The 24,254-nt window shown below is 38.6% G+C and overlaps 1 protein-coding gene across 3 annotated transcripts in view; it reads right to left on the bottom strand.

The window, feature by feature from the left end:
- The window catches only part of SPAM1 (sperm adhesion molecule 1), a 64,906-nt gene that overhangs the window by 26,692 nt on the left and 13,960 nt on the right, over positions 1 to 24,254 (bottom strand). Inside the window, exon 1 of one of the 3 annotated variants that reach the window (XM_027840193.1) lies at positions 5,298 to 5,369. The exons of the other annotated variants lie outside the window; for them this stretch is intronic. The gene's annotated coding sequence lies outside the window, so the exon portion shown is untranslated. Of the gene's footprint in view, positions 1 to 5,297; positions 5,370 to 24,254 lie in introns of those variants that run through there. 3 annotated transcript variants of the gene reach the window in all.

Below are 24,254 nucleotides of genomic sequence, written 5' to 3'. Positions count from 1 at the left end.
TGATCTTTGTTTTTACATCACCTAGATTTCCCCTTCTAACATCACTCCATGTTCCCAGGGAGTAATCTCGAATTTTAAAATAAGCTTTTTTAAAATTTTTTTAAAGAAAAAAGAAATCAGCAAAACAAATTCACACACACACACATAAAACAACCTGACATCATATGCAATGTTCCACACCTGGGGAAACCCCATCACAATAATAATTCTGGTTTAATTGTAAGTTCCTAGAGGGCGGCAGAGACCATGCTTATATTTCTTTGCTCTGCCTACAATGCCAAACTCTGCTTCACTTAAATCCAATTAACCCACAAGTCAACATGTCACCCATGATGTCACTGGTTCTCTTTGAAAAGGAAGGACAACCAACCAAACCAAACTAGTGCCAAATAAAGTGCTCCACCAAAAAGGCCAGGTCCACAATAATGCTGTGCACAGAAATACATAGGGTTGATTATTTATTTAAAGTCCTGAAAAACCCAGGCCAGGACTTCATTTTATTAGACCTACTCCCTCCCCTCCTCCAATTGTCCCTTTTACTTTTGAAGGTACAACCATCCTCCCAAACCCTGGGCTCAAAACTTCAGTGTCATCTTCATCTACTCATTCTCACCTTTCCCCACCCATCCCATATCCAATCTGTCGCCAAGGCCAGTTGTGTTACTTTCATATCATCTCTCATATAGGCCCCCTTCTCTCCTCTGACATGGCCACCACTATAGTGTAGGCCCCCATCACCTCAAGCCTGGACTATTGAAGTTGGTCTTCCTGCCACAAGTCTCTCCCAACTCTAGGCCATCTTCCACTCAACTTAGCAAAATGATCTTCCTAAGTACAATATCACCCAACACTCAATAAACTCCAGTGATTCCCTATCACCTCAACGGTCACATATAAAATCTTCTATTTGGTATTCAAAGTCTTTCATAACCTACCCCTCTCCCCACATTTCCAGTCTTCTTACACCTTACTCCTTTCTACATACTCTATGATTTAGTGACAATGGACTCCTTTCTGTCCTTCACACAAGACTGGACATTTTTACTGGCTGTCTCTCATGCCTGGAATGTTCTCCCTCTTCATCTCCACCTCCTAGCTTCCTACAGGCCCCAGCTAACACCACACCTTCTATAGGAAGCTTTTCCTAATCCCCCTTATTTCTCGTGCTTTGCCTCTATTAATTATATCCAATTTATCTTAAATATACTTTGTTTGTACATAGTTGTTTACATGCTATCTCCCCCAGTAGAATGTGAGTTCCTTGAGAACATAGAAGGCCTTTTGCCTTTTCTTGTATTCAAAGTGCTCATTAGCACAGTGCCTAGCACATAGTAGGTGCTTAATAAATATTTGTTGACTAACTCTATTTTGACCCACTCATCTAGTTAACCTCTTCCCTCTAGTATTAGCACTTCATTAGCATTACTAAGTGGTGCAGTGGATAGGGCACTAGCCCTGGAGTCTGGTGGATCTGAATTCAAATCTGACTTCAGATACTTACTAGCTGTCTGACCCTGAGTAAGTCATTTAACCTCACTGCCTCCTAAAAATTAAAAATAAAACTATTAAAAGTTTCAAGCAAATGTTTCTATTCGTTTTAAGTTCCTTAATGGAACGGAAAAAGGCCTTTTGCAAGAAGTAGCAAATGAGTTGGATTTTTAAGGATGGATAGGAATTTAATAGGAAAATGGGGGGAAGGGTATTCTAGGCAAAAGAATAGCACGAATAAAGACACAGAAGAGGGACAGTACAAGGCAAGTGCAGATCACTCACTGGATAGAGAGTAAGTCTTATTTAACTAAACCATAGAGTACATGGAAAATAATAAGAAGTAATTATTGATGAAAAACTTGACAACTTTTTGGTCATATGAAATTGAAAAGTTTTCACATTAATAAAATTAGTGCAGCCAGAAATAGAAGAAGCATTTAATTAGGATAAAATTTGCAGCAAATCTATGATAACCAAGAAATTTAAGGAATTTATTAAAATATAGAAGAACATGAACCATTCCCCAATGGATAAATGGCCAAAGAATAGGAACAGGCCATTTTCAAAAGAGGATATTCAAAAACATATTAAAAATGTGCCAAATCATTGATAAAAGAGATGCAAATTAAAACAACTCTGAGATTTTATTTCATTCCCATCAGATTGGCAAAGATAACAAAAGATTAAAATAACAAATACTAGAGAGGCTGCAAGAATATAAGCACTCTGATTCATTGTTGGTGTAGGTGTGAATTGGTCTAAAACAGAAATTGTATCTAACAAGTCACAGGTACGCTAAAGATAAAGGGAGAAATCTCATATTTACAAAAAGACGGAGCAGCACTTTTCGTAACAGCGAAGAATGGGAAGGAAATTACATGTCCATCAATTGGGGAATGGTCAAACAAATGTTGGTACATGAATGTAATGTAATCCTCCTGCACCATAAGAAATAATGGACATGAAGAATTCTGAGAAACTCGGGAAGATTTGTAAGAACTGAAAAAAAAGTGAGGTAAGCAGAATGAGGAAAGAACAATTTACAGAACCATAATAATGTAAAGGAAAACAATATAGAAATAATTCAGAACTCTGATAAATGCAGTAACCAATCACGACTTGTGAGTACTTGATGACTTCCATATGTTTGCAAGGAAGCACTGGACAAGAGGCATAGGGTAGAGTGAGGCATATATTTTCAGAGATGGCCAAGGTCCTGATTTGTTTTGCTTAATTGCCCTGATTTGGAGGTGTTACAAAATGGTAGTGATGCTAAAAACAGAAAAAAGAAAAGTATATCAACAGAACATTCTTAAGCAGTAATAAGAGAAATACCAGACACCTGGTTCTTATTTCTTTTTTACATCTATTATTACTGGAAGTTTGGGGGGGCGGAGTTTTTATATCTTGGTTTATATATGGTTCTTAGATTGACTCTTACTTCCCCCAAAACTTTAAAGCCTACCCTCCCCCACTAACTAACTGTGTGATGTTAAGCAAACCACTCAATCTCTAGGTCTCAGTATCCCCATCTACGCAAAGAAGGGGTAGGACTCCAGTCTAAACAGAAAACAGTTGGGTGTTTTCTTTAGAGAGAGTAACATCAACCAGAGAAAGAAATGTAGAGTGGCTATGACATGCAGGGACTGGTATTATTATTCCAGAGAATCGATCTTTAACAAATAAAGAAAGCACCATTACAGGACCATCTGCCAGGAAACACTTTGTTATTCAGAACCTTTATTTGCAATGTTATTTGTGTAATGGAAGTTTACCTACAGAATCAATTTGCAACCCGAATGGAAAAACAAGCCCTAAATTTAAATGGAATCCCCATTAACTTAGAAAGTGATTTTTAAGGATTTCAACATACCCTCAAAGAGCCACAGTCCTAAATTAGAAGCAAAACAAAGACAGGAAAGGAAAGGAAAGGAAAAGCAGTGAAATTCCAACAGAGTATAATGCAAACATTAAACAAGCAACTAAAAAGTGTTGATCCAGGGGACACAAAGGTAAAAAAAAAGCAACGTGGTCCCTCACCTCCAGAAGTTTATCATATAATATGAAGAACTTCTATAACAAAAATACAAATAACTGGGATACAATAAAGTATGTGATGAGTTAAGAGACTCATAGGATCATACATCCAGCACCGGAAGACACCCTAGAGGCCTCGTAGTCTAATCAATTACTTTTACAGATTAGAAAATGGAGTCCTGGAGAAGTTAAGTGACTTGATCAAGGTCACACAAGTTAGCAAGCAGTGGTGGAGCTAAATTCAAACCTAACTCCTAACTCCCACTACACCATACTATCTATGGAAAATTTAGAGGAGAGATCACTTCTAGTTAGTAGAGTGAGGGAAGGAGGGGAATCACGAAAGGCCCAAAGTACATTAAAATAATTAAAAATAAATTGGCTTCTGATTTCTGATTTTTTAAAATAATTTTGTAAAGAATGGACTATAGCCCAACTCACTCCCATTGCCTTTTCACTTATATCTCTGGACAGCACTCTAAAAATGCAGAATAATTTTTTAAGTTGATGCCTGACAAAACCATGATTATTATGAGATAACAAATAGCCCCACTAGGGTTTGTTTACATGTATGACAAAGAGAGGCTCCTGAAGTCAACTTTCCCCAGGAAATACTTCAAAAACTATTCACTGGCAGAGAAATAATTAAAAAGCAAATTTTGAAGTGAGCAGTAGATACTCCCCCTCTCCCTCATATTTACTGTGCTTCTTTCTTGCCAGGTCATAGTTTGTAGAAAACCTCCTTGGAGGCTAAATGGCTGGAACTGAAGGGGAGGGGGAGGGGTTGAGTGAGGAGGAGGCTTGGAGACAGGCTGTCACTGAGTGTACTGGAGCCCTCAGAAGCATGGCTTGCCCATACCTCTGATGTTTCAGGAGTTTCAGCAATGAATCACAAAGCAAAAAGTTTTGAACACACTTAAATGTGAGTGCTTTTAACATCCTAAAGGATAAAAATCCTTATTTCCTTCCTCCCCGTGCCTTTTATAACCAAACCTTCCTCTCCAAAACTAGCAATAAAGTTTTTAGGCAATTTTCTTCTTAGACCCTAAAATTATCTAATTCTCTATTATCTAAGAGCTGGCCTATATAGTCACTTCTCCCACCAAGATCTATCTTCCCTTTTCATGTTAGCTATTCTAATACAGTGGCACAGTAGATAAAGGATGGGCTTGAACTCTAAAAGACCTGCATTCAAATCCTTCCTTAGACACTTACTAGCTATGTAACCATGAAAAGGTCATTTAACCCCTTTCAGTTTCCTCATCTGTAAAATATCGTATATCTTACAGAACTGTTGTGAAAATCAAACAAGAGAATATTTATAAAATGCTTTATAAAACTTAAAGTGCTATATAAGTCCTAGCTATTATTATTTCCTGCCTCTCCCTTCTTCCCTACTCTCTTACCCCATCACAACCCTCTAAGTGGTTCCCACAGATAATGTTTAACTATGTCTATGATACTTGGAACTTAAAAAACAAAAACAAAAAAACCACTGACCACTTCTTCAGGTGATCACCGGTACTCAACCACGAAACAATGGTCAAGGTGTCTTTCACTCATGGAGTTAAAAAGATTCTTCTTTAAAAGCACAAGTTATATAGCTTGAAAGAGACCCTTGTTTTCATTGCTAGTCTGGTATTCCTGGAGAACCCACCTAATAGATAATTGACTCTCCGCCTCCTACTAGCTCCTGCATTTGAAAGACGAAAAAATACAGGCTACCTTCTAAGCTTTTAAGTCGGCTAAAATTAATTGTAATTGCTCACCTGTTAAGCTCCAACAGGTCAGGAGTCTGTCCACTCAGTCTAATGCCCTGAGCAAATAGTATTTAACCTGTTTGTTCAGAAAAGGCAGCCTTTTCCTAACCAATTAAAAGACAGACTGAATCCTAAAGAGATGGTGTAATGTGCAGGGAGAAGGGGGGGTGGTGTTTGAATTTTTTGACCTATCAAATACAAGTTACAATACTTTACTGGGGGAAATTAGGAAGAGTATGCAAACAAACATAGGAATGTGGTAAACACCTGAATTCACATTTCAAATGAGAGTAGGAACCCAGCTGTAATACAAGCCTGAGCCAGGTACTGTCTTTAATAGCCTGAGCATAAGCAACAATATTTTGAAAAGTCAATGCCTGTCTAACGTAATATGGAAAACAAATGAACTTTAAAAGTATTTTACCAGAAATCTTAGAATTTAAACTATTCTTCCTTCCTAGCAGTAATAGTTTCAAAAAATTTTAGAGTCACAGTGAACTGTAGTAGCTAGGGAAAAAAATCTATTTTTTTTCTGGATTCTATCACTTTTACAAACTAAAAATAAATAAATAAATAAACCTGTTTGCTCCTGCTCGGTACTGAGATAAATCCAATTTTTCAAAATAACAACAACACATTTATGTAGTACCTTAAGGTTTCAAAAGCATTTCACAAAAATTATTATTTTATCCTCAAAAATTCTGGGAGTGAGGTGCTATTATTATCCCCATTTTTCAGATGAGGAAACTGAAGCAGAGTGTTAAATGATTCCCCCAGGGTCACATAGCTAGTAAGTATAACTAGTAATATAACATTTCCAGCATCCATCTGTTTTTTCCTTTTGTTAAAATGTTGAATTTCATCGGATTTAGAACTCAAATGAGCACTGAAGATCATCTAATCCAACTTCTAGATGTTACAAAAGAAAAAATGGAGGCCCAAAAATAATCCCTAAGGATGATATTGTAGGAGATGGAATGTTGTAAACTATGCTGTTTTGCTTCCACAGATGTTCTTATCTTAAGAAAGTGTAAAGTTGCAGGTGCATAGAAGAGTGTGCTTGTAGATAAGCATATCTTATTTGGTAAACACAATGTTTGCACACATCTTGACCAAGAAAGAATTAGGAGAGCTGAGACATGACAAACAGCTGTCAAGCTCAAGGGGTCATTCTCCAGTCACAATCCCCCAAATACCGAGCTTACTCAGTAAGGCTCATGGGGGGGGGGGGGGGGGGACATGCTAGAGATGTATAAAGAAGAGTTGTAACCGGGAAGAGACTGGACCAGTTCAGATGCCAATGGGAAGAGTAGAACTCACCATTATAAAAAGTCTGTTCTTGCTCCTGTAAAGTGTGCTTGTTCTCTGTGAACAAGAGCACCTGCTTCTCACAAGAATCGTAATAAATGCCTCTTCTTTACACTCTATGGGGTGGAGTCTTGACTTGTGAGAGTGTGACTGTAGGAGTGGGAGCCACCTCAGTAAGGCTTGCAACCAGGGAAGCAGTGGGCGGCAGCAGCCACCCCGGGCTAACTCCCTAATCCTGCCTGGAGGTCTGGCAGTCATCCCACATAGGTTATTTCTCACAATATGGTTAGTAAAAAGCAGAGTTTGGGATTCAAAACTTCTAACTCCAGTGCCAATGTCCTTTCTATTACACCATGCTACCTACCAATGCTTTCCCTAAGATCAATGTTTGGGTAAATTACCAATTCAATACTTACATAAAAGGAAACTGAAATTAGGCTTTCTAAGGGAAGTTGGGAAAACACTAGCTAGGGAATACATGCATAGACTTGCATCTGTGATCCCATTCAGTGGTGTAGAATATAACCCATCCACTCTTCTCATCCCATGCATGTCCTCCTGATGGGGTACAGACCCTAACCAAGATCTTTGTCCCTTACCCCAAAAAGAATTTGGGTCCCATGTGTCTATGGGCCTTGGAAAACTCCACCTTGAACTCTCCTTGAATTTTACTTGGTCAAGAAAGTCTAGCTGTTGGCTGAAACTATAATCTTAACAACTGGCCTTCCTTTAGTTACTTTGTTTTTTTAGTTTCTTTGTTACTCTTAATTGAGTCCAGCCCTCTATTGTCTGGCCCTTACCACTTCCCACCCTTGATTCCATCTAGACCCCATTCTACCTCCCAGTCACTCCCATCAAGATCCTCCCTAGACCCCTCCCACAGTCTTTCGGTATATAAAGTTCATCTGGCCTCCATTAAAATGCTCAGCTTCTTAAAATATGGCCTGCTTGCATTAGCAATACAAATGCTTAGATGCTTAAGAGTCTGACCAATATGGTATATCTTTAATAAACCTTGCCTTTGGCTGAAAGAAGGCTTGGGTCAAATGCATTCAGGCAGGATGAATTGGGGTCCTAGCACCTCTAAACCTCAACACTCCCGTAAATCCTCCACCAGTAATTCCACACAACCTGTTAACAACCAGGGAGTACTACTGCCCAGTTCAGACTGCTATGCCTCCCTCTCATTACCTGACAAACCTGCCTATTTTTCCAAACATATCTCCCACATGATATTTTTTCCACTACTCCTTGCCCATAGAAAATCATTGTTAATATGCCGCAGACTATTTACTCATTTGTCACTTGTTTCTCCATTGTTCTTCAAGTGACCCAAAGTTTTGACTCTTCAGAGACTATTCCACAATTCCCAGCCATAAGGTATCACCAGAATAATGTCAGAGTTAAAAAGATGTTTTAATTTAGGTTTTTTTTTAATTTGTCACTGTAAACTAAAAGTACTATAAACTTTCCTAAATGATCCTCAACCTGCCCTCTTACTCCCATTCAATTATGGATATTCTGCTAGTGGAGTTCTTAACCATTCTCGTGTACCCCATTGGTGGTCTGGTGAAGCCTATGGACCCTTTCTTAGAATAATGTTTTAAATACATGAAATAAAATACATAGGATTTCAAAGGAAATCAATTATGCTAAAAGAAAGTTATCAAAATATTTTTTAAAAAGTTGACTTTCAAGTTAAAACCTTTGTGCTAAAGCATACAAAACCAAACACTAATAGTTTCCTAAGCATCTATCTCACAAGATTGTTATAAGGATTAAATGAGACGATATTTGTAAAAAAAAAAAAAAAAACACTTAACATAGAGCCTGGCACATAGTAGGTGCTATATAAATGCTTATTCTCTTCCCTTTCCTATAAGAGATCACTGAGTCCCACTCTCATTTCACAGGTAAGGAAAAAGAAGGATGCTTAAAACCTTTGACCAGCATCATCTAATGATAGAGTAACAAAGCATGAATCAATAAATAAACAGTTATTAAGCACCTACTATGTGCCAGGCACTATGCTAAGTGCTGAGGATACTAAAAGAGACAAAAGACACTCCCTGAACACAATCTAATGGGAGAGACAATGTGCAAACAAATATATACAAAGCAAGCTATATACAGGGTACATAGGAAATAATTAAACAGAATAAATTAATGGAATTTGGAGGGGTTAGGGAAGGTTTCCTGTAGAAGGTGGAATTTATTTGAAACTTAAAGAAAGCCAGGGAGATCAGTAGGCAGAGTTGAGAAGGGAGAGCATTCCAGGCATAGGGAACAGCCAGAGAGAATGCCCAGAGGTAAGAGATGGAGTGCTCTGTTCATGTAACAAGAAGACCAGTGTCACTGGATCAAAGAATATGTGTTGGGAAGTAAGGTATAGAAAGACTGGAAATGTTGGAGAGGGCTAGCTTATAAAGGGCTTTGAATGCCAGAGTATTTTCTGTTTGATCCTGGAGACAATAGGGAGCTGCTGGAGTTTACAGAGTGGAGGGTGGGGAAAGGTATGACATGGTTGGACCTGCACTGCACTTCAGGAAAATCATTTTGGTGACTAAAGGGAGGATGAATTGGAGTGGGGAGAGACTAGAGGCAGGCAGACCCACCAGCAGGCTATTGCAATAGTCCAGGTATAGTTGCAGTATCAGAGGAAAGATGGGGAATTATTCAAGAGATGTTGCAAAGAAGAAATAGGCCTTGGCAATAGATTGGAAATGGTGAGGGGAGATAGTAAATAAGGAGTCAAGCATGACATTTAGGTTGAGAGCCTGAGGGAGTGAAAGGATGTTGCTGCCTCCTACTGTAATAGAGAAAGAGAACTAGGAGAGAGTGGCATCCCAAAAGCCTAGAGAGAAGAGAGTATCAGGAAGGAAAGAGTGTTCAACAGTGTCAATGGTTGCAGAGAGGTCAAGGAGAACGAGGATTAAGAAAAAGCCGTTGGATTTGGCAACCAAGAGATCGCTGATAATTTCAGAGAGAATAATTTTGGTGAAATGATAAGGTCAGAAGCTGGTTTGTAAGAGGTTAATAAGAAAGTGAGAGAAAAAGTGGAGGTGTCTATTGTAAATGGTCTTTCCTAGGAGTTTAACAAAGAGCAGAAGGATCAAGTGAAGGGTAGTTTGTTTTTGGTTTTTGGGTTTTTTTTTCAGGGTAAGGGACACATGGGCATGTTTTTAGGGAGAAGAGAATGAGCCAATAGACAAGGAGAGATTGAAAATAAGTGAAAGGATGGGGATGATAGAGGAGGCAATCTGTTGGAAGAGACAGGCTGGAATAGGATTCTTGAACAGATAGAGAAGTTAGCCTCAGTAAGGAATAAGGTCATTTGAGATGGGTTGAAGGAGACATTGGCAGAATGCATATGAATAATATGAAATGAGGAAGAGAGGAGAAAAAAGAGCTCACGGTGGATGGCCTCAATTTTTTCTGTAAAATATAGGCAAGGTTGTCAGTTGAGAAAGTGGGGGAAAGGGAAACCATGGAAAGTTTGAGGAGGGATGAAAATGTTTGGAAGAGTCACTACAGAGAGTGGGATAGTGAGTTGATAAGGGAGGAATAGTAGGATTACCTAACATCAGTGAGAGTACTGTTGAGGTTATGTAACATAAATTTGTAGTGGATTTAAAATGGTTGCATGATTTTCTCCACCTTTGTTCAGCAGCACATGTTTTGGTACAGAGGCAACAAACGAGAGTGATCAAACTGAGGCTTGGCTGGACACAATCAGTGATATGATAAGGAGTTTAGGGGTTCAAGAGAGGACAGGGTAGAATTGATCTGATTCACCAAAATGGGGAAAAGAGGAGAGAGTAGTTAGTGCAGGGGAAATGGCCAGGGAGAGTACAGAGGGGTCTAGGGATTGGCAGGTATGGTGCAGATGAAGAGTACTGTTTTGCAAGGAAAGACAGAGGGAGAGATGAAAAGTCAATAGACTATGGTTGGATAAGGGGATTCCAAAATTCTTGAACACATATGTGGGTTGATGGCATGATTGAGAGTATGACCATCTTTGTGTGTGGCTGAAATTGGGTGGAGAAGTAGTTTCTGGGAAGTGAGTAGTTTGAGGAACTGAGTGGTTAGGATATTTGAGGGAGAAACAATATGTATGTTGAAGTCCCCTAGTATAAGAGCAGGAGTTGGGGAGGAGAGATAAATTGTGATCTAGGTATTAAACTCATTGAGGAAGGAAAGGGAATAACCTCAGGATTTGTAGACAACAGAAATAAGGGTTTTGATTGGGTATTAGATACAAATAACATAGACTTCAAAGGAGAAATTACTGAGTGATAAGAGACAGGGGAAGAACCTGAAAGTGCAAAAGAGAGCAAGAAGTGTTCCAACTCCTTACTTCAACCAGTGAGCTGAGAAGAATGAACAAATGTATGGCCACTGCTGAAGAGGCTGGCCAGAGAGGTTGTGTCCTCATGGAGGAGCCAGGTTTCAGGGATAGCCAGAAGATCAAAAGAGTGAGAGGAAAAGATTTAGATCAAAGGGAAGTGTGCTGCCTATGGAACAAGCATTCCAGAAGGCGCAGTGGAAGGGCTGAGTGGTGTTTGCTTATAACTTTGAGAAGGGAGGGTTTAAGGGGGCTGAGAATAAGAAATCAGCTGGGGGTAGGAATAGGGTTTGTATGATGAACTACAGAGTTCAGAATCACTGGAATGTGAAGGATATGAGTAGGTGTGAGAATGTTCATATTGAGGAGAGGGCACGACTACTCTTCAAAAAAGGAATTTGGAGATCAGGCCAGAGTCAAATGCAGTATGAGATGGAAGGCATACAAAGAGTCAAATGGATGGTCCTGATTCACTGCTCCAACTTTCCTCTGAAGGGTAGATATTAAACTGGGAAAGGAGACAGCATGAGACAGAAGTGGAACCTGCACAATAGGAGAAATAAGTTCCATTTACCAATTTTCCTTTTTCTCTTCCCTTTCAAAGGAACAAATTTCAGAAGGAGATGGAAGGCCTAAGGTCAAAAAGAAGGTTACTGCAATTTGTGCTAGAGGTTCTCCTCTTCCCAGTTGGGAGATGGGACTGTCAGCAGCAAATGGAAATTGCCTTGATGGAGGTCACTGTTTGGGGGTAGATGAAAGATGCCCAACCCAACCCAGCCCAGCTCTTTGCTTCCTTCCCTCATGGGACACACAGTGCTCAACAGGAGATGGAAAGTACAAAGACCCCATTGGGAGGAATCTTTGACTTAAACATTTAAGACTAGAACTCAGTTCTCTTGATTGTCAGAAACAAAAAATCTTTATCAAAGAAGAAAGTTAGAGTATGCACTTGATCTTAATGATGAATTAATGTTCAATTTGGTATTACCTTAACTCACAATATGTTCAAAATTGATAAGATTTATGAAAATTGCAAGTTAAATGGAACATATCCATATTATATGTTATCTGGACCAAAACCAGAAATAATAATAATAGCTAACATTCATGTGGTGCTTTAAGATTTATAAAATTCTTTAATGTTATCACATTTAATCTCATTAAAATAGAAAACACTGCAATGCCCCCCCCAAATATTATTTAGCTGGCAGTGCCAGTGGTCTAAGACTTAGCTGCCACATCTAGCTATTTCCCTGGAACTGATTGATTCATTAAAGGCTTGAAGAAAAAGGAGGCTTAATGAACAAGATGCCAAATTTGAAACCCATCCCTTTGCTAGGGATGCTCACTGAACATCTTCAAATGCCTCAGCTACACAGCTGCCAAGCTTTAGGGCTAAACTAGCTGGTCTGATTTCACTTCCATAAACTTGTGACTCACCCCTACTGTCATGGTGGCTGCTCAGCTAGTAATACAAATGGTTTCAATTCAGGAGTATGTAGCAATCCATTCCCCAATTGATAAATGTTCAAAGACATGAAGTCAGTTTTCTAAAAAAGCAAGCCAATATCAATTGTCGTACGAAAAAAAGAAATGTTTTAAGTCACTAATAATTGAAGGAAAGCATATTTTTAAAATGGTGAGGTTCTACCTAATGTATTCTATAATAGAATTACAGATGCTTTTTGTGACCAGGTAATTTTGTGACAGAGTTTGTCTTCTTTGATAAAATAATGAAACATAAAGTTCATTAGCTTAATGCCACTATTATTACCTGTGGTTTTCAAAATATTTGTCTTGATGTGTCCTCTTAAAATATTAGTTCTTCCTTAATCTAATGTTCTATTTTTCTACTACATGATATATTTTATAACTTGCTAAAAAAAATAGTCCATATTGTTCATTTAATTATTTGTTTTGATGGAACATGTTTTTTCCTTGATCACATGTTCTATTTTTCTTTTTGATGAGATATTTTATCTCACTAAAAAAATACCATACTGTTCTGTTTTTTATTGGAGCATAAGTATTTATTGATTTTTTTTAAATTGGAGTCTTCTCTAGTTATCTTTTCTTCCAAAATGAGTAGTCTTAATATTGCTTAAGTCTAACATAAGGCTCCTGCCTTCCCTTGTCTCTCCTTGTTGCTTCAAAGTGGCTTGTGATAGGTTTCTCTGAAGCTTTATTTGCTTTTTCCTTTAAAAAAAAAATCAGTCAACTTTACATTTTCCCTTAAAATTTAAAATTTCAGTTTTTCAATATCTTGGTTACATTTTATTGAAGTCACACTGATTTCTTCCTTTCCATTTTATATTCTTTGCTAAGCCAAATATCTAAGTCATGTTCCCATATTCTGATAGTTCAAGCTAAATAACAGTGTAATGAGGCTGACATTTTGAACTCTTTTGATTTCAGTAATACATAGTATTCCCTAAACTTAATACTATGACTTGGTCCCTGTAGGTCTTTCCTGTGGAATTAGTGTGGAATAGTGGAAAGACCACTGGACTGGATGCAGACTTGCCTTCTAGTTGCTATGTTTCAGTATACTTTTTATTACTTAATTACTTTATTTTTATTTTATTTATTATTATTTTATTATTATATTATACATTATAATATAATATATAATATTATTATATTGTACATTATTATTGTATTTATCACTTTATTACTTTTATTACTAAAGGTAGTCATTTCTTAAAACTTACAAACTTTTTAAAACCAATTCCTCCTTCATTAATATTGCTCTTCTTTTTCTCCAGTGTTTGAGAGAAGAGTGGGGATGAGGCTGTAGAAGACAGCTTTTGGAGATCACCTCTTTCCAATTTCATTTAATTCAACAAATGTAAAGGCAAAGGCTATTTTATTTTTGTCTTTGTATCTTGAGAGTGAGATACAATCTCTATGACATAGGAGGTACTCAATAATTGTTTCTTGTTGTTAGATGTTATCTAATCTCAACTGGACCATTACTGCTATATGAAATCCTTGGTATTCTTTCCCCACTAATTGTCTATCAACATTCCCATGGAGTCAGTTCCAAATCTTCCCCACCTTCCACTAGAATCCTGTGGACTCTTATCAGATAAGTTACTCTACTACTTTTCTGAGGAAATAATGTCCAGCCCTCATTTTAAGTTCCCTCATTGTCCTTATTTTGTATTTCAATCTCCCCTTTCCCCACACTATCCCTCCCAACAATTTTCATGTATCTTCTCTTCCTTTGCTCTAACTCTGAGCAGAGATGATACCTTGAAGAGGTGATAATTTGACAAAAAGGTGCCAAGAAAAACCCTCTACTTCTGCCCCCTCATATTGTTAATTGAAAAAAAATTTTAAAATTATAAAAAAAAAACCTTTTACCAGCCTGGAGTCAGGAAGACTTGAATTCACATCCATCGTCAGACACTAATTTACCTGTGACCATGGGCAAGTCACTTAAGCTCTGCTTGCCTCAGTTTTATTACAACATGGGAATACTACTATTCCCTACCTCCCAGGGTTGCTTTTCAGATCAAACAAGATAATATTTGTAAAGTACTTAGCACAGTGCCTAGTGCATAGTAGGCACAGTATAAATGGTAGCTGTTGTTGATATTGTTGTTGTTGTTATTGTTATTATCATTAAGTACTGTCTATTCCTTCAACCTTTCCCTTTAACTTCCTAGAAGCTCCACTTTAAGGAGACCCAGGCCTGCTGTATCTTCCAGATAGCACTCTTGACTCTCCAGACTTTCTCTACCATGCTGCCCCTCTCCCTACCTGTTAGCTTCCTTTTCTTTATTGTCTTCCCCAACTAGAACATAAGCTCCTTAAGGACAGGAACTAGCTTTCTGCTTGGTATCATATTTCCAATACTTGGTTAGTTGGCTGTCATCTTTCATTCTCAAGAGGACCAAAATGATATCACTATGTTGGGATTGAGGTACAATGTGGCTGACCGTGGCTGATAAGACCAATATGAACGTGGAAGGTTCTACCACCGGTCAGACAGAAACAGTTGTATGAGCACTTCTTAGCACAGCCTAGAACACAGTAAACACTTAATAAGTGCTTGTTGACTTGTTAACTCGACATGACGTCACAGCAAATGTGGTTTGCTTTGACATACTGAAGGGTGTGACTCTTCTAGAAAGTAAACAGTAAATTGCTTCAAACCTTAGGCAACCTAAAGTGATTAAAGGAACTGGTCTTCAACAGGGAAAACTGGCTTTGGAGTCAGCAAAATAAAGTGTAAACTCAAGTTTTACTTGTGTGGCCTTGGGGCCAGTCTCTTCCCTTTTGATCCTTGGTTCTCCACCCTTCAAAGTGCCAGAGCTGGAACAGATGATATCTACATTGTCTTTCAGAGAGAATTTCTTGGGAACTTCTTTGATTTTCTCATCTTCAGTTTTAGTCCCTAAAATGTGGCTTTTTTTTTTAAAAGAAAAAGCACTTTCTTATCCTATAAAATATTTTCAATGTCCTATGAAGGTATTCTTGTTAGAGATCTGAGATAGCTTCAGTTCTAGATTTTTAGTGAGATAGGAAAAAAAATTCTTAGTTTGAAGGATAATCCACATCCCATCTCTCTAATAGGACTTCTCTTTATCATAAGTGAATATATGCTGGTACTGAGTCCGACTATGACTTCCATCTGTAATGTCCTCATGTCACTAATATTTGTCACTAATGTGGACCTTTTGGCTGTATTTGACCTCAGGAGCCTTCTGAATTTTCAACATAACTAGCCATTGAACATAATTTCAGCTGCCCCTCAGGAATCCAGAGAAATTTCAGATAAGTTACAAATAAGGAGCAAATGTTTGTCTTGATGAAGACAAAGGTGTTGCTGCTGACTTTGGGGACCTCTAAATGAGAATATGAGTTCACAATTATGTAGCACTTTATTTGACATGTGGTTGATTTTAAGACACTTTACACATACCAACTTACCTGATCTTCAATAACCAATTGAGGCAAGAAAGTTAAATTTGATACCATTAGGTATACCATTAAGGAAACCAAAGCTTTGTGAAAATCAATGACTTACTCAAAATCACACATAGAGTGGCAGAGCAGGGACTTGATCCTAGTTCTGCTAAGACTCCAAGTCCAATGTTCTTTCCACTACACAACACTAGCCCTTGTAAGACTTATGCCAGGATGGCAAATGAGGACCAAAAAATAGACCCCAGAATGTCACACTTCCTGGAGTCATGTGTTTAAAAAACCCAATTAACCCCCCAGCTGTTTCAACTGAGGGCCTCCTGGGCTTCTCTTTGTGCCACATCCTCTTTTTAATTAAATTTGTTTTCAATTAAAAGCATTCATTCCCTTTCCCTCACAGAAAAAAAAAACAATAATAAATATGCATAGTCAAGCAAAACAAACTCTCATATTGGCTACACCCAAAACATTTACATACATTTAATTCTATAGCCCCTTAATCCTTCACCTCTTGGTCAGAAGGTGGGTAGCAACATTATATCATTGGTCCTCTGGAATCATGGCTAGATCATTGATCAGAATTCTTAAATTTTTCAAAGTTGTTCATCTTTACAATGTTATTACTATAGAAAAGAGGACTGCTAGCAAAGACAGTGAGAGCACAGGCAACAAAACCAGCAGCCTCCCAGTGTGACCAAAGATAAGCCAGAGATATGTATGTGACCTGAAGGATGTTATGTCCATAAGCACCTTCCCAGAAATCCTCAGAGTTGTCAGAAGATCCCAGGGTTGGGATCTTGGAAGCCCTGGGACAGTAGCAATCAGTGCAACATGGCAGCACTCAGAACAGCCCAGATGCCCAGAGGTACCTAAGTCTCTTAAACACTGTATCCTGAGGTGCCACAGAAAGACCTGGAAATCAGGAAATCTTATTCTCAAAGAATTGAAGGGTGGTGGAGTTGGGGAGAGGCCTAACCCCAAGAAGTAGAGATAAGTGCAAGAACCAGGGGACACAGGGTAAGACCCAAAAGGACTAACTACTCCACCCAAAAGTGCAGCAAGGGACTGAGCCTGGCCCTAAGCCACACTTTAGGGACTAAAACTGAAGAGAGGAGAAAATCAAAGAAGTCCCCAAATGGTATTTTAAAAAATTATAGATTTATAGATTCCCCGGAAAAAAAGGAAAAAATTTCTCTGTAACAACTATAAACACCTAGAGACTCAAAGCAAATAATGGAATTTTCACAAAGACTACATGAAAAGTAGAAGAAATAACACAAGAGATAAAAACTGAAATAAAAGTTCTAGAAGAAAGAACTAGAAAAAAGAAAACTAGCTTAGAAGACAAAGTGGTGAACCTTACCCAAGTAACAGACTCCTTGAAAACTGTAATAGTTTTTTTTTCTGTTTTTTTTTCCAAATGGAGGAAAGGAAGTAGGAGGGAGAAAAATGGGTTTTTGTTGAGTAAAAAAAAAATTGAATTTGAATTTTTAAAAAAGGAGTAAACCAAAGAGAAATCAATGACTCCATGAGACAGCAAGAAAAGTTAGAGCCAAATCCAAAGATAAAAAAAAAATGAAGAAAATATAAGAAATTCAATATCAAAACAACCAACCTGGAAAATAGATCAAGGAGGGATAATTTAAGAATCAGTGTACTCTAAGAAAATTATGATTTTTAAAAGTCTTGGATACCATATTTTAAGAATTCATCAACGGGGCAGATAGGTGGCGCAGTGGATAGAGTACCAGCCCTGGAGTCAGACCTGAGTTCAAATCCAGCCTCAGACACTTAGCACTTACTGGCTGTGTGACCCTGGGCAAGTCACTTAACCCCGTTGCCTAGCCAAAAGAAAAAAAGAATTCATCAAAAGAAAATTGCCCAGATCTATTAGAACCAGAGAACAAAGTGAAGATAGAGAAGAATCCATCAATCACCTCCTGAAAGAAACCCTAAAAGGAAAAGTCCCATGAATATCATAGTCAAAATCCAGAGTTCCCAAAGAAAAAAATACTCTGCCAATTTACAAGTAGTCATGTGGCTATGAGTCCAAGAGTCAATTAGTTACGCTCCCAAATACCAACAAATCTGACTTTAGATGAAAAAGAAAAAAATACTGCAAGAATCCATAAAGAAGCAATTCAGGTACTGAGGAAATGACCATCAGAATCACACAAGAGATCTTCAGATATAATAATTAAAAAAACAAAAGATAATGGGCTTAAACCCTAAGAATAACTTACACTGCAAAGTTGAGTATAATCCTACAGAGAACAAAATGAATCTCTAATAAAACTAAGGACTTTCCGACACTTCTGATATTAAAAAAAAAAAAAATACCAGAGCTGAGTAAGAACTTTGAAATAAAAACATAAGTCAAGAAAAACCTAGAGAGGTAAACATATTTGAGCTATTGTAAGGGAATTTATGATGACACAGTGCTACCATTCTATTAGATGGAGAAGAAACAAGTGTCCCTTCAGAACCTCAATGTCTTCAATGGATACTGAGGGAATCCAATAAGAAAATCAGGACCCCAAGGTAGATGGGTTCTATTCTAAGGGTTTTGAGATGAAAAAGAGAAAGAAAAGTAAATACACTAGCATATAAAGGAAAAAGAACAGGGTAGAACTTGCTATTTCTCATAATTGGGGTATATGAGAAAAGTACACAAACGTGGAAAAAAGGGTGAGGGAAGTGGGCATCAAGTGACCTTCACTCTTATCTGAAACATATAAGAGGGTTGAACACATTCAGTTTTCTAGACAAATATATCATACCCAACAAGAAAACAAGTGGGAATATGGAGGGATGTAAGCAAAACCAACTTCCTAAATCTGAAGAAGGGATCAAAAGTGAAAAAGAACTAGAATCTAAGGGAGCATTTTGGACAATTGGGAAATGGCTGAACATATTATAGTATATGAATGTAATGGAATATTATTGTGCTATAAAAGATGATGAAAGAGACCTCTGGTTCTCTGATGCAAAGTGGAATAGAACCAGGACAACAATTTGCACAGGGACAACACTGGAAAGAAAAAAACAGCTTTGAAAGACTTATGAAGCATGATCAATGCAAGGACTGATCATGTTTCCAGAGGACCCATTGTGAAGCACATTACCTATATCCTAATAAAAAGGGGATGCATTCAAGCTACAGAAAGAGACACACATTTTTGAATGTGACTACTGTATAGATTCATTTTGTTTGTTAATATTTGTTACAAGGATTTGTTCCTCCTCTTTGTTCTTTCTTCTTCTTGGTCTTTAATTGGCGATTTGCGATAATGATGAAAAAAAAGCAAGGAATTGAAATTTTTTTTTTAAATGCACAGAAGGAAACAGAAGCTACTAAGAAGAAAGCACAAATAAGGACAATTTTGAAAATAACACATGGCCTTTATTATATACTTTTTTAAAGCAAGTAGGATGAAATAGAGTTATATATACAATCTTTTTGTCTTGTGTTGTGTATATGGAACTAGTCCCTTTTTCAGAGTTTAAGTTCAAAATTTTTAAAAATTAAAAATAAATATATCATAACTAACATTTGAAAATTTCATTTTTACATTTGGAAAGATCTTCATTTACAGGGAAACAGGAGTTACAAAATTGTCTTTTTTTCATGAATTTAACATATTCTATTTTGTATTCAACTCATCTGTGCCAATGTCCATCTCCCCTAATATATTTGTGAGCTTCTTCAAGCTTCTTCACTATCTTAAGACAGTGACCCTATCTAATACACCACCTCCACTCCATTGCAATCTCAATATTCCTGGAATACCATACCCTAAGCCTTCTTGAGTAAGTAATTTATTTCATTGGTCCTCGCTATGCTCATCTCCAAAGTGAAGGAGTTGAACTATATGACCTCTGAGTTCCCTTCAAGTTCTAGTTGTAATCTAGTGAAGATTGCTTGAGAATGAGGGACACCTGAACACATTTGTAGGCAAAGGAAAAGAGCCAAGTGATAAAGAGGGCCAGAAGCTAGGAGAGGGGCAATGATTTATGGGAGCAGATTCCCAAAGGGAATGGAAGGGAACAAGATCAAGGTCAGAAGTAGGGAGTTTGTCCTGGCACCTTCTTGCCATCTGACTTCTTCTCCAGAGGTTAGAGCAAAATTGAAAATTGAGGGTTGGGAGGAGGGACTAAAATAGAAAACAGGGGAAATGAAGGAACTTAGAATGATAAATGGACACAATTTCCAAAGAAAGGTGCTCATATGATGAAAAATTTCAGGATTCTGGTGGAGGGTGAAGATTTGAAACAGACTCTATGGGAGTGCTGTTAGACAGTAGGGAAGAATGCCAATTTTTTCCCATAGCATCGAAGGCTTAGTTGAGATTAGACAACATCTAACAAGAAGCAATTATTGAGTACCTCCTATGCCACAGATTATGCCTCACTCTCAAAATAAAAAGACAAAAATAAAAGTCTTTGCCCTTATATTTGTTAAGTTAAATGAAATTGAATTGAGATTTTCTCCAAAAAGTGTCTTCTACAGCTCACACTCCAGTCTTCTATAAGAGAATGGGAAGGGAAAAAAAAGAGGTAGAGAGAAGGAGAGTTAAAAGAGCAAGACTAAAGAAGGAATTGGTTTTAAAAGTTTATAAATTTTTAGAAACCAATATTTTTAGTAGCAAAAGTGTGTGTGTGTGTGTTTTCATCACAAGTAAGGATACTGAAGCCTAGCAAGGAGCAATGACTTACCACAACTAAAAGGCAAGTCTCCCTGCACCCAATCCAATGCTCTTTCCCCTATCCCACACTGCTTCTAGTGCAGTCTAGGGCTCAGGGGCAGAGGTGGTTGAGCTCCGAACCAAGCTGCAAATGGCCCTGGAAGGCCAGGAGAAGGCCCAGAGCCGGCTGGAGGTGGTGGAGACCCTCCTGGAGGAGAACACAAGCCTGGTCCAGCAGCTGAAGGAGCAGAATGAGGGCCTCAACAGGACTCACCTGCAAGAGCTGCGCCAGAGCACTGACAAGGAACACGTGCTGAAGGAGCGTGCCAGCATCAGACCCAGCTGACTGAGGGCCTCGGCCTAGGAAAGGGAATGATGGAGAAAACAGCCCAGCTGGAGCAAAGCATGGACCGGGAGAAAGGGGCCCAAGAGCTGGCTTCCCATCTGGTGGTGACGCAGAAGCAGCTGGAGATCCACCAGGATGAGACCAGGAGGTCGCAGGCAAAGGTTGCCCCAAGGTCATTGCCAGTGGGGCCCATGCTGTAGTTGCTGCCCCTCCCCGCTCCTTCCTTTTCCCCAGGTGGGGGAGGGCGAAATCAAAAGTACTCAAACAAAGGGAGTGGAAGAAAAGAGTGACCAGGGTTGTAAGGAGGAGTTCTAAACTCCTTAATGACCAATCACAAAACCTCCAGAATCTGCCAAGATATTTTTAGCTGTTCTAACTTTCCCTGTAACCTCCATGGAGGAGGATTCAGAGGTGCAAAGGGAAGGAAGGAAGTAAGCCTCAGGGAACCAAAAAGCAGCTGCAGTTTTCCCTAGCGCCAAGGGAATTAACAGATACACTTCTGGTTAGGGCATCCTTCCTTGTCCTCTGTGCTGCGGAAGGTGTACCCAGGTCCATGGCCTCGAACAGACCCAGTGGACCGAGAGCCTGAGAGCGTCAGGCCGAGTGCAAGACAGTCTCGTAACTGTCTGCCAGAAAAGCACTTCCAAGCCTTGGTGGTTGGAGAGAGACCCCAAGTGCAGAGCAAGAAAGGGAGGGAGAGGAGGCTTACATACCTTCAAGTTTTGGCTGGAGAAGACCTTGGGGTTGGGCAGTTTCCCCATACGGGCCACCAAAATGATGCGGTTTAGGGGTTCAGGGGTGCTGGTACCCCAAAATCACAACACGCAGGTCCTGCCTGAAAAAATTTGACCCAAGCCTTCTTTCAGCCAAAGACAAGGTTTACTAGAACATCCATCATATTGGGCAGACTCTTAAGGAGTCTAAACATGGGTAAGCAGCGGCTAGATTCTAAGAATCTGAGCATCTTAATTGAGACAAGACAGACCTTATATACAGAAAAGACCGTGGGAGAGTGGCCAAGTAGTCCATGAGGTAATAGAATTTTCAAGGGTGGGAAATGGAGCCTAGGTGGGACCAAGGGTGGGAAATAGCCTGAGGCCATAGGGAGGCAAGACAATAGAGGGGAGATTGGGTGTAGTCACAACGAAAGACCAGTTGATGGGACCATAGCCCAGAGATTTGGCCATGTGGGAAAGTAAAGAGTCCATGAGGTAATAGAATTACCAAGGGTGGGAAATGTTCTGGGGCCAGAGTTTTTCCTTTCTGGGGCTCAGATTCCAACCCCATCATTTCCATAGAAAAAAACCCTACAGGGACCAAGTAATGTCTCTATTAAGTGGAGGGAATGTTGCTAGAATCAAAAGGGTTCAAAATGACATTCATACTGCACTGTCATTTAAACTACCAGAATATAGGAATATGTCTGAGAGATCTGATTTAGCAAGAAATACAAAATGGAAATGGAAAAGTAGATATGACTTCACTGTAAAGTATCTAGAATATTAAAAAAAATTTAAAATTAAAAAATGTATAATGACAGATGTTTTAAAAAGATTAAATAAAGCTTGAGAGAAATTCATCACATATGACTTCACAGCAACAAGAAGAGAAAAGGGAAGGCAGAAGTCTGTTTTTAGAATTATATAATGTTTGAGATTATGCAGTTTTGAACAAAAGATAAATTGGGAAAACTCAATACCAATAAATACTCGTGGGTCAGGGGCCACCAAAATGTTGGGGTGCAAGGTATGTGTGTGTGGGGAGTCATCTAGAAAAAATTCGATCAGGCTGTCTCCAAATCAAGTAATTAGTCTGGGTAACATAACACACCAGGCTACTCAGCCCTTTAAGGGAGACCCCAGCGTAAGGAGGTTGAGGGAGGCAGCTCCCTAAGGCAGACAGCAACTCCTTAAAGAGAGACAACCCCCCAAGAGAGGTTGCCTCCCAAGGGATATAGTCATTTAAGGGAGAAGGCTCCTTAAGAGAGATGCCCCCCAACCAGGAGAAGCTAGGTATTCGTATAGAAGAAAACCTGCCATGGTTGGGGAAATGAGGTAACCAGGGACACATAGTCAAGGGAGCAGGGGTAGTTCAGAGTTTTGAGATATCTAGGCACATTGTTATTCCATTGTCCAGCCCATTTGTCTGGGGTGGAGGAGACCCAGTTAGTTTCATTGACCAGCCTACTTGAAACTCATTATCTCCTAAAGTGGCTTTAAGTGATAGTTGCGATAATGAGCTTCTCATTGACCTATTTGAATCTCACATCCCCACCCCCTCAAGAAGTAGGCACCCAAATTTATTTGGGAGAAAGGGGAGGGTCATACATTCCTCATCATACTCATGTTCCAATAAAAAGTAAAACATGGTATTTTTAATAGGTTATAAAACATCTCACAGGAAATAAAAATAGGACATGTGATTAAGGAAGAAATTAATGTTCCAAGAGGACATGAGAAGATAAATATAATTAAAGCCATAAGTGACATTAAACTAATGAACTTTATGATCATTATTTTATCAAAAGAGGTAACAAACTCATCATCATAAATTTACCTAGTCACAATAAGAGCAAAGTATTATAGAATATATTAGGAGATGGGAAAAATCCAAATATCAAAACAAATGCTAGCTTCAAAATTATTACTTAAAAGTTTATCATTGCTAGCTTATTTGTAAGAATTTTTCATGTTATATTGATGCTTTTGTTTTTTACACTAATAATTTCTTAATAGATTCACCTCACCTAGTGAATTCTTTATATATCTGAGGCATTGAGGCTATTATTCCAATACTCACTTCCTCTGGCAACCTGGGTTAGAATTCAGCTCCTAAATCTCCCCTCAGGGATCTAAGGGTTGTCCTGAAGGGTTAGTGGAGTGGCTTTGCTAATTCTGTAGTTCCTGAATCCCTACTAATGTTTTTCCTCCATTGATTATCAGTTGACATTAAATAGTCAGAGATGATTTGCTTCTAATTATGGGTATTTATTAATGTGGTATAATAGGAACAGTTGTACAAAACATCACATACATATCCCCAAAGTCTGAATGTGGCACTCTCTCCCACCAGAAGCACCTCTACCCCTGTATCTTCTTCCTCTGATTGACTGGTTCTTTCTAGAACCTCCATTTTGAGGAATCCCAAGCCAAACATGTCTTCATTCCTCTCTAGGCTACACTGCTGACTCATCTCCACAGGACTTTCTCTTCCATGCTCCCATGTCAGGTACCTTCACCACCCCAACTTCTACCCCTTTTCAATTCATTTTTGTGTATATTCTTCCCCTATTAGAATGTGAACTCTTTGAGGGCAGGAATATATTTCCTTCTGCTTACACTGTATTCCCA

This window comes from Vombatus ursinus, unplaced genomic scaffold (assembly GCF_900497805.2).
Source record: "Vombatus ursinus unplaced genomic scaffold, bare-nosed wombat genome assembly UNPS02014839.1, whole genome shotgun sequence".
Taxonomy (NCBI): domain Eukaryota; kingdom Metazoa; phylum Chordata; class Mammalia; order Diprotodontia; family Vombatidae; genus Vombatus; species Vombatus ursinus.
The sequence above is the reverse complement of the archived record's forward strand: the minus strand, read 5'-3'. Positions and strand labels throughout refer to the sequence as shown.